The sequence below is a fragment of the Chamaea fasciata genome, unplaced genomic scaffold (assembly GCF_029207755.1).
Source record: "Chamaea fasciata isolate MVZ Bird 193981 ecotype frontalis unplaced genomic scaffold, bChaFas1.0.hap1 SCAF_165, whole genome shotgun sequence".
NCBI classification, from domain to species: Eukaryota; Metazoa; Chordata; class Aves; order Passeriformes; family Sylviidae; genus Chamaea; species Chamaea fasciata.
Window position 1 is genome coordinate 126,236 of NW_027094250.1, and position 11,747 is coordinate 137,982.

General features: G+C 47.3%; 1 long non-coding RNA gene across 1 annotated transcript; it reads right to left on the bottom strand.

Annotated features, from left to right (window-relative positions):
• Positions 1-10,469: 10,469 nt before the first annotated feature.
• On the bottom strand, positions 10,470-11,378 carry LOC136304767 (uncharacterized). Its single transcript, XR_010724808.1, has 3 exons — positions 11,302-11,378; positions 11,078-11,206; positions 10,470-10,611 (listed from the first exon to the last, which is right to left on the bottom strand). It is a non-coding gene; the product is annotated as an uncharacterized lncRNA (long non-coding RNA).
• Between the last annotated feature and the right edge of the window lie 369 nt (positions 11,379-11,747).

Consider the following 11,747-nt stretch of genomic DNA (forward strand, 5'->3'; position numbering starts at 1 on the left):
TTCTGACTAAAAATTGGGATTTTTGATGCCCCAAAATCCCCCAAATTCTCCCCAAAAATCCCCCAAAACCCCCAAACCCCCTCCCAGTATAAACCAGTACAAACCAGTAAAGAAAAACCCCAAACCAGTATAAACCAGTACAAACCAGTCACCCCAAATCCCTTCCCAGTTCATCCCACTTCATCCCAGTGACCCCTAAACCCCCTCCCAGTACAAACCAGTAAGGAAAACCCCCAGACCAGTACAAACCAGTATAACCCAGTGCAAACCAGTACAAACCAGTATAAACCAGTAACTCCCAGTATCCCCCAGCGCCGGGCTCTGACCCTGAGCCGCTCCCTGGAGGCCGCCAAGTGTCGAGAGATCCCAGTTCAAACCAGTACGGACAGGTGAGGGCACTGGGACGGGGACTGGGGGGCACTGGTTTATACTGGGATGGACTGGGAGTGGGTTTGGGGTCACTGGTTTATACTGGGATGGACTGGGAGTGGGTTTGGGGTCACTGGTTTATCCTGGGAGGGACTGGGAGTGGGTTTGGGGTTACTGGTTTATACTGGGATGGACTGGGAGCGGGTTTGGGGTCACTGGTTTATACTGGGATGGACTGGGAGTGGGTTTGGGGTCACTGGTTTATACTGGGATAGACTGGGAGTGGGTTTGGGGTCACTGGTTTATACTGGGATGGACTGGGAGTGGGTTTGGGGGTCACTGGTTTATACTGGGAGGGACTGGGAGTGGGTTTGGGGTCACTGGTTTGTACTGGGATGGACTGGGAGTGGGTTTGGGGTCACTGGTTTATACTGGGATGGACTGGGAGTGGGTTTGGGGTCACTGGTTTGTACTGGGAGGGACTGGGAGTGGGTTTGGGGTCACTGGTTTATACTGGGAGGGACTGGGAGTGGGTTTGGGGTTACTGGTTTATACTGGGATGAACTGGGAGTGGGTTTGGGGTCACTGGTTTATACTGGGATGGACTGGGAGTGGGTTTGGGGTCACTGGTTTATACTGGGATGGACTGGGAGTGGGTTTGGGGGTGACTGGTTTATACTGGTTTATACTGGTTTCGGGGTTTCTGGGCGTGGTGTAACCTTTGCCCCTCCCCCCACAGGTGAACCGACCACGCCCCTCATCAGGCCACGCCCCCTTCCCTTATATGGAGCTACAAGGGCGGGACAAACTGGGCGGGGCCTGGGGGTTATTGGGTTGTACTGGGAGGGAGTGGGAGGGGCCAACGCGGCTCTGATCCCGCCCACCGCACCGAGATGCAAATTTATGTAAATGAGAGCACAAATAAACGCAAATGACGTCACTGACCACGGGGACTGGGAGTTACTGGTTTGTACTGGGAGGGGCCTGGGCGTGACTCAGACCCCGCCCACCTCACCGAGGCACCAGCCTCATGTAAATTTATGCAAATGAGAGTCGAAATAAACGCCGGTGACGTCATTTGTACGCAGAGGAGCAAAGCGGCGCCGGGGGAATGACGGGATACACCGGGGCGCAGAGCGGCACCGCAGGGAATGACGGGATACACCGAGGCGCAAAGCGGCACCGCAGGGCATGATGGGATACACCGAGGCGCAAAGAAGCTCAGAACACCCTTAGAAATACCTAGTGACTGACCGTGAGACTCTGGCCAACCTCAGCCCAAGCATTTTCTCAATATCCTCTGTACACTAATCTAGGGGAGCTATGAAACACAAGAAATCTCCCCTAACACAAATTACCACTCACCAGTGGCCAATATTACAGCCCTGACCTGATAAAAATATCTAGGAATCATCCGAATCAGATTTTTCTCCCTATCCCATCCGCTGGCAAAATTACACAAAGCAAAGTGTTTAAACTGCCATTATGTACCAAGACGGATGAAGATGCACAAGATCCTGTATTTGGTAACTGAAGTTTCCTCATGCAGCAAGGGGAGGACAAACTGGGGGAAGCAATCTCTTTGTCCTAGCATGGACACAGAAGAAAACCATTTAGTCTGAGACTAAATTCATGTCATAATGAACTTGTACCTTTGTTTGTTCCCACCGCTTCCAAAATATTCCTCTCTTAAAATAACAATCCTTTTGTTCAGGCTGCATTTTCACTTTCTGTGTTAAACACTTCCAAAACAACTTTGAATATCTGAGGAATTCAAGTTGTTGAAAACAGGGGCTGGGAGGAAAACAAATTAAACAGATTTGTTTAAGCCCAATGTGCTTATATGAAAATCTTTCATTTGGCTTTCCACAGCTCCATCTGCATGGCGATCTCTCTAGACTCACGGACAGATTTAAACTTGACATTATCTAATGGACCTTGGGAAAAATCCTGCACAGCAAATTGAATTTTTAAAAGTGGTACTGCATTCAATGAGCAACTAATACATTACATTTACTTGAACTGCAGCAGAAGAACAAACATTAAGGATAAGAAGCCCATTTGGAACTTATGTTCTTTAGCCTACATTTGAATATACATTTCAGGTGTAGATGTTACAGTATTACAGGGGGGTTTTGAGTCTAGGCTTTGGGCAAAAATTAACAACTCCAGTATATCTGGTGAGGGGAAGCAGCAAAAAAATCCCATAAACACGCTGTACACAACCTGTGCCAATCCCACATGTGACTTGTGGCCTGACAGTGTTGTCAGCTCTCCATCTTAAAACAGCTTGGTTTTCTTTTCCACTGAAACCAAACCTTTTTCACAGCGTCAACACATTCCCTGCTTATGGCCAGCCTGTTGTGAGCCAGCACCTTCACAGCTGGTTGTTGGGTGGGTGGGTTTTTTTGATTTGAACCTTCTCCTTCACAACAATTCTCACTAGCACATGAACTTCACTCTATGTTACTCAACTGTGCCCTGCTTTACATTCCAGGCTGTCGAGACCATCCAGTTCTTCCAGGAATTATCTGCCCCTCCCGCCTATCAAAGTCTCTTAATCCTGTGCCATGGCATTTAGTTCATCCTGAAGAACAGCCTCAAGACAAACCCTGAGGATCTGTATTAACAGACCAATTCTTCCCTTCCAAGTACAGCTTCTTGCTCTCCCCTTCAGTCATTCCCTGTCCAGTTTACCAACCACCATTTTAACGCCTTATTTTGTAATTTCCCATAGAGTACTACACAGACATGTTTCTTAAGTGTAGATAATGAACTTCCTACACCTAAACTATTATTTTATCAAGTTAAAGGACGGGCTACATCTGGCACCAATTACTTTGGAGAAAAACCTCTCATCCATGTGCTATTTGCTGTTGAATCTGTCAATATTTTTTCCAGATAGGCTCTAGAAAGTCATCCATCCTCTTCAGACCAGAATAATTCTCTTGCCCATCTCCCTTCCCCATTTTTTTTCTTCCTTTTACACATTTCTTGTCTCTCAAAATGTAGTCATGATGTTTGCCAGTAGATTTCACAAGTCTCTAAGGGCCTAGTTCTTGAGTAAAAACAAATTAGAGATAGATGTTGATATTTGTCACAAATACATTTAATTCCTCATTTTAGACAGAGCCCTTCTTTGGTTTGTTTAATCTCTGCAGTTCAGGCAACCTCTTGCACATGTATCGACTCACTTAATCCTTGCCTTCTTCCCTTTCTCTGCCCTCTTCTCACCCCCACACACAAGCACATGGCTCTACAGGCCTGATAAAAAATTAACTTTCATCAGCAAGCTACTTTAGTCTGCAAATCACCCTGAGCAAAATATTGCCCAGTAAGGGACACACTACAATTAAACATCAAGAAAAAGCGGCCCTAAAAAAGTGAAAAACGCTTATTAGAAAGGATAGACAGGAGTCAGGAAAAACAAAACTTATGGCAAAATCTGGTTTCTTAAAATAATTAAATTTGAAGCAATACAAAAAGAAAAAAAACCCTATTTCTGTGTTTCCAACTGTCTTCGTATTTGTCCAATTACTAACCCAGATATGGAAACAAACCAATGTAATGCACTTCAACTTGATCCCTGGAGATGCCTCCTTGAAATAAGATTCAAAACCACAACTTCTCAATTCCTGTTAAAAATTCATTTCTTCGGAACACTGTTAGGCAGAACAGTGAGACAAAAACCTCTGAAAAAGAATGCACCACCAGAGACAGAAAATTATTTTGAATCTATTGAAAGCATTGATATTAAATCTCGATACAAGCTGAAGTCTGTAACAAAAAGTACTATTTCCTACAGGACATTTAAGGACTGTAGGACACCATGTCTCCATAGGCCTGGGAAATGTGTTTTTAAAGATACTCCTTCAAAGGCCTCATCCAGAGTTTGGACAAAACTAGATGTCCAAGTTTCCTGTCTCTTGAAGTAACAAGTAAAAACAATGGTTTGAAGACTGTTAGGACAATCCTGGAAACATAAGAGCAGTCCACACAACCTCAAATCGTTCTCTTTAAGGAAAATGCTGGAACTGCAAGTTGTCACAAGGCAAAATTGCAAAACAAACATTTCCACAAGTTTTCTCAGCTGTTCTGCAGGGTTGCTGCAGTGTCCTCTGCTCCCAAAAAAACAGGCTTTCCACCGTTTTTAGCTGCAGCTTAGCAGTGGTGGGAAAAACTGTGTTTCTGCAGACAGAGCCATCAGCTGGAAGATTTGAAATACTTTTCAAGACAAAGTTCCTCCTCTCTCATTCCCCAAAAGCAGTGTTATAGAGAACCTACGTTCTGGAAAACTCTCCACATACAAACCTCTGCACATTAACAGGGAAAGAAAACAAGATTAAGAGAACACTGCAAGGACTGTAAAGTAAGAGGAATTCCCCTACAAATTGTTTTGGTTCTAATACTACTTCTAGTATGAACAGTTTTTCACTTCTATGATAATATCTTGCTTCATCCCCGAGTTCCCCAAAGCATAACAACAACTTCAGAAAAATAAAACAAGCACTGGGTTTTGTTTTGGGTTTTTTTCTTTGTTTGTTTCAAAACACAGCAGAACACAGCAATATTTTCCCAACTAAGCAAGACAAAGTCACACTGTTCATTGCCACTCTGCCTTTTCTAATTTCCTGGTGTAAGCAAAAGAGATTGCTCTAGCCTGAAAACAGGAGTTATCATCCACCATCAAACTCAGCCTAAGGTATTAGCTCACGTCTGTAATGATGATTCAAAGCTGCAGTGATCAATATCACATCACAAGTGTCCAATCCAGAGGGCATTAAAGGATCCTGTTACTGCCTATCTGAAGGATCACACCGGAGTTTCAGATGATATCAATGCAAAGGTAGAGAAAAGAGAAAATTCTCACCCCACAGAAGCAGCAAATTGAACTCTCTCTAGGAAGCTTCAAGCTTCTACTTTATGTGGAAACTATTTTACTGAAATTTGTCATTTCCATGTTAAGACACAAGTTTGTCACATGGAGGAGAACCCCTTCACAACCATCCACCACTACCTGAGGGTTTTTTTTTTCAGATGAGTGTCTAAATATTACACACACAAACAGCTGCAGGTAAACAGAACTTTGTCAACCCAGCTCAGCACGGAATGGAAAAGGAAAAGCAGACACAGGGAAGTCAAAAGTCAACTAACAAAACTCAAAGCACATTTAAGAGAGCTGTATTTAAGCCAACACAGCTAAGAACTGCCAGCGGCACAAGATACAGGATTTTGTTCAGTGTTACAAAATGCCAGGTTTTTTCTGCTGATTTAGTAGATTTTGTGCAATTCTCTATTTTTAGTAGAAAGATAAAGCTCATGAGTCACCCTGAAATCTGCAGCCAGGTTCCTTCACTCTCTCCTTTCCAAAGTGGCAAACATTTCAAATTAAGCTCTAATACAAAGAATACTACGTGCACTAAAAGCTGTCTGTTCTTGTGTACTGTATCAAGGTTTGATTGAAAATGCACAACAGTGTTAAAAAAGAAAAGTGTTCTCTGGTACACAAAAAATGAGAATAGGCTAATTTTTACTACAGTGACTTTGCCACAAATCACTTTTTGCCCAATGCAAAGTTACAACGCAAAGGGCAAAAAACGGTTCCCTGTAACTAGAGCAAGATCTACTTGACAAGTCAGTCGCATTAGTGATCTTCTAGTCAAAAAGGAACTTTTACCAAAACACAATATTCCCGCCCTGTTACACAGAGGGACTATTTGTAGACCTTCCACTGTACTGCAGTCTGAAAACTTTTAATTTCCATTTCTGGCTAAAATTATTTTTTTTATCTTGACGTATGTTTGACATCAGAGAAATATTGGATGAGTTTAAAGTACAAGTAGGGCTTGTCTGCCCTCCTTTTCCTAAATTTATTCAGCCTTTTCCTTTGAAAGCAAACATCATTCTACATCTACAAATTCTACAAATCCTGCATCATAAGTCCCACACCTACAACTTCCCCACAATTCCTATGCAGCTCCATCCTCTACTGCCACAAGTACCTGGCAGCTCACTGAAGGAAACCATCACTTTTTTGGTTTCCCAGTTACTGTCAATCTTTCACTCCCTGTTCCGATTTAGTGGCACTACCCTGCTAAACTCCTATTTGGTTGTGTCGGTTCTGCCCACTCCTTTTTCCTACCACATTGTCTTGTCAGGCTCTTGCTGCTTTCTCTCTCCCCAGTCTAGCATGCATGAGGACCCTTTATGCCCAAGATATAACTCAGAGAAGCTTCCTGTCACCACATTTCAGAACCTCCAGAAAACCCACCTGTCATTAGTGTAGCAGACTTATTCCAAGAGCAAAATGAAATCAGAGTTCGTTATTTCTAAATATACTTGTGATAGCTTTGATGGTTTTTTCCACCTCATTCCTCTCCTTACAGTCTAAAACATGAAGGTCTTAACCTTCTTTGTTTAGTAGAGAGTCAAGTTCTTGACTACAAGCACAGTCAAGAGGGCAAAATTTTCCACAGCACATCACTGACAATCAGCAGAAACACACTGTGCATGTACAACATCAGAACTGTAGGCAATTTCAAACCTTATTCTGCATCCCGACATACCAGAGACACTATACACAGGGCATGAAATGAAAAATGGCAAGAACTTTGTACACAAAACGTAGAAGGCCTTTGCCAGGAGTGAAGAGCAAAACTTTGTACAATACAAGCCTCAAATGTAATGATATTTACATGCTAAAACAATGACAGCCACAAATGACATAACCTTGCTTTTCTGTATTACAGAAACAAGGGTCGCTATTCCAAGTGGAACGTGAGGGCGGTCTGGCTGAAAAATCCATCACCTCACTGACCTCCACGGTCGATTTAACTGATTTGGAAGGCTAGATGAGTGCCCCATACAACATCAAGTCTGAGGGCATCCATCCTAAAGCTGTTTGCTCGCAGAGAACAACCCCCCTGAGCAGATGAAACCATCCATGTGTCAACAGTACATGGTACCTGCACTCCCCAAATACAGCAGCCAACGAGGCCCAGGTGGATTTGGAAGAGAACGTGAGTAGTCCAGCTTCCAGGACTGCAGGACACATGGAAGTGAGACCACCCCCAAACAAGCTCAAAACCAATTTCTAAGAGAAAAACGGGTAGTCTGTCTTCCAGGATTGCAGACACATGAAAGGGAGAGCCCCTAAACAAGCTCAAGATCCAGTTTTTGGAGAAAACAGGGTACTCAAACCACCATGACTGCAGACATACATTAGTGAGACCACCCCAAACCAATTCCAGTTTATCTGCAGAAGAATATCAGGTGGTCAAGCTTCCAGGAGCAGAGACACATGAAAGTGAGATGCCAACAAACAAGCTCAGGGTCCAAATGTAGGAGAAAAAAGGGCAGTCAAGCTACCTAGACAGCAGATATATCAAAGTGGGACCACCCCCCAACAAGCTCAAAGTTTAATTCTAGGAGAAAAAAGGGTAGCCAACATTCTAGAACTGCAGACACATGAAAGTGAGACCACCATGAAACAACCTCAAGGTCCAAATGAGGCAGAAAAAGGATTAGTCAAGCTTCCAGGACTGCAGGCACATCCAAGTGAGACCACACCTGTTATGAGTGGGCCAGGAGACAAATCTCCCTTTAAATGCCTGTATTAGGACAGCTTTGGGCGGGGAACCCAAGGGGTCACACACACCGCCACTGCTCCCTGGAGCGATGAGGACGAGGAGGTGAAACAGCTTTGCCAGGTGCCCGACAGAGCCGGGGCTTGCGTCCCCACGAGAGCCGCAGGAAAGCACAGGCTCGTTGACAAGCCGAGGGCAGTCACGCAGAGAGGGCACTATCTGACTTATGGCGACAAGACACGGAGCCCCAGCAAGCAGCCCCATGTTCTCCCTGCTCACTGGGGTAGTTTGGAGTCCTGTCTGGCTAATGGCTCACCGGCCCTAGGGGTTTTTAGGCGTCCACTCCACCTCCTGTGGGCACTGCAGTCCCAGGGAGTTCTCTGGTTTGCGTGTCGCCATCAGGGCTGTGAGGGGAGCAGCGGGAGCACGGCCCCACGGGAAGGAGACAGTTTCAAAATGGACACCGGCTCGAAATGGGGGGTGAGGGAGAGCGGAAAAGGTACACAAATGAACTTATTCACATGCAAACTTGTCACGATCCGCTCACACAAGCGGGGTTCGTGATGGTTCGTTTTAGGGATCTCAGAGCGCAAAAGACACAGCGGGGGACAAACTCAGTTTACTCAATCACAAATGCACCTTTATTTAGTGCCAACAAATGCGATAGTGGGGAGAGAAAGGAGAATAGTAAGAAAGACAGAAAAAGAGGGGAAGGGGATTATAGCTACCAACATGGAGGGTCGAGTCCTCGAGGCTTTTGAAGATGCCTATAGACGCAATCTTCTCCAGTGGGGAGATCTCAAAAGTGAGCGGGAGTCTCCAGGGTTTTTATAGTCCTCTCCGAAGCGACAGGCAGTTGGCCAAACAGCTGGGGAAATCATTGCAGTGTGTTCATTCAGAGAACCCAGAACAAGTCGGTCATCAGCAGGTACAGTGTCAACCAGTCCAAGTCAGCAGGTGCAGTGTCAGCAGGCGCGGTCACTTCACCGTGACTTGCCCATTGTTTCTGCTCAGGTTCTGATGTTCCCATATGGGTGCTGGGTGTTTTCCATCAAACACACCTGCAGGCAGCACTTGGCCACCATCCCACCTCAGCCAGGCCAGAACTCCTGTGTTGAGATTTTCAAGTCCCTTTTAGGGGTTTCAGTCTCTGTCCTTGACGATGGTCGTGAGGCAGATGAGGGATCTTCGGACCGTCTCTTACACAAGGGTCGGCAGGGGAGAAGATCCCACTTCAGGCTTCCACAACCCATCTCCAGGTTTCTCTCTAAGCCCTCCCGGTGTAGCAATGTATCTGAATAACTTGGGCCATTCCCTGTATCAGCCAAACTGTTTGTAGTGAAGATGACACCTGCAGTCTTCTTTTCCAGAGTTCGCAGGAATTCATCAAGGCTACAGGAACAACAACAGCTCTGAAAATAAGAGCCTAGGAAAGCCTCTCCAAGAAATGCAGAACTCAGATAGGAGACACATAGCACGGTGATGGACACTTAACCAATTAAGTGCCCTGAAAGATGCGTGCGTGCGTTCCTGCCTTCCTGCCTGCCTGCGTGATGGAGAAATAACTTAGCCGACTGAGAGAGACACCTGTACCCATGAAGAGTAGTGCTAGAAACTGGAACTGTAGCTTTATGTACACAAGAAAGTAGCTGCTGTTAGAAGCATATTGTTTCCTTCATTTCAGCAGCCCATTTTCCCCCTGTATCCCTGTGGCTACCTGCTCCCACTGCAGAACAGAAGCAGCACCCAGCCAGCAGCTCCTCAGTCCTGGCAGGTCAGCGGCACTTCCAGGAGCACACCAGACTGGCAGCAAACTGCCCAAAGGGCACTCAGCCCTAGACCCTATTCAAACCCTCCAAAGTAACTTGGCCAGGGGGCAGGGTCAGCACCAAAGACACAGACACCAACCTCAGGAGCTCAGGGTCTTTGGCGACAGCTCAGAGCAGCCAAGAACCTCCCAAGGAGAAGCTCAGCAATGCTCCCCAGCACTGCTACCCAAGGTGACCTACAGGGACTGAGATCCAGCACCAGGGACCCTGAGCCTCACCCCCAGCAGCTGGGAATCCCCTGTCACAACCCAGCCCTGGAGAGCCCCCCCAGAACTGGCAATTCCCGCGGGTGCGTCCGCCCGCCCGCAGGCCAAGAGGCTCCGGCTGTGCCGGGACAGGGCCCAGGTCGGGCAAATGCTGCAATAAACAGGCGCACACAACTCCCACAGCGGGAACAGCTGGGCTCAGCCTCCTCCGGCGTCGCCCCAAAGCCTGGCCAGGGCTTCAGGAGCAATGCAGGAGCTGCCTTTGGCCCCGCTCCTCCCAACAAGGCCACAGGACTCATCTCAGGGCCCTGTCCGGCCTCTGAACACAGAAAGGTCAAGCCATGTTTCACTAATGAGCACGGACCTAGCCCAGAACACTAATGATCCTGGCTACCGCACTGCCGACAGGATACAAACACAACATCTGGGTTGAAGGCTCACCCAGAGGTCAGCTTTGCCTCAAGACTCTGCTTCAGGCCTCAGGCCTTCAGGAAGTCCCAAGGTGCTTGAACCTCTGCGCAAAGCCTGCTCCCATCTCCTGTGGAACCTCACAGATCAGGCAGCACTTCCTCGGCCCACTCCTGAGGCTATTTAGCCTGCCAGCAAAGAGCAGGGGCTGACCTGGGAATGACAGAAGGCAGGGAGGGGAAAGGACCCTTTTGCTTCCATCCAGAAAGCCAAAGGCCGTCAAAAAAACCCTCTGGTGAACACCTGAGCAGCACCAGGAGATGAAAGGCCTGGCACTCCTGACTCCCAGAGCTCCCAGCGCTGCCTTGCCCCTCACCTTCAGCCCTCGTCTTGGACAGCAAGGCAATCCCAGGGACAGAAATCCAGGCTCCTGCTGCTCCTGGACGGAGGCACCCAACAGCTCTGTGCTGGCTGAACATGGCAGCAAAATCAGGATGCTGCTCTTCCTTGGGCAAAACTCCAGCCACTAAAAAGCTGGAATGCAGGACAACCCTGCCTCTCCACCAGGGCACTTGGATCCAGCCCTACTGACACATGGACATTTGAGACAGGAATCCATAACCCTCCGTGAAATCACATCACAGCCTCCAGGTGTTTTCCTGTTCGTGTCCTCACTTACCTGGCATAGGCTTCTTCCAAGGCTTTGCAGACACTTTGCCTCTAGCCAAAAAGATTAACATCGCCTTCTTTCCAGCTTTCAAGAAGTCACAGCAAGTCATCCTGGTCCCATGTTCCACATCAGATTCTCCTGTAAAAAGAAAGATATTTTTTCTGTTCAGATCATTTCTCAAGCTGTCAAGAAAAGCAGGATCCCACATGCACTCCCAGAAATTCTCTCAACACCATTTGCTGCTTCTCTCTCTGGCAGGGCACCAACAAGTCCTGGGACACTTCTTGTTCCCTGCTGGCCAGTGACCTTGAGCGATAAAAGAAGGCACCAGTATTGCTGCTAATTTACAGCCACAGGCTTTGAACTTTCCACAAGTTAAAAGCAGAAGCAGACACTCCTCATCGGGCTCGAGTTCTCGCTTCCTGGCCCAGGAGACGCGCGGCCGCAGCTGCTCGAGCTTCTCTACCACTGCAGAGCGCGCCGAACACGGCAGGCGCACGGCAGGTGACGAACAAGCGACTTCTCCAATCCCGGCCCCGGAGAGGCGTGGCCGCCGCTCCTCGAGCTCCTCCGCCTCTGCACAGCGCTGCACGCACAGCAGGAGCACCGGAAGTGACGAAACAGCGAGGCCACGCTTCCCGGCCCGGGAGACGCGTGTCTGCCGCTCCTCGAGGATCTC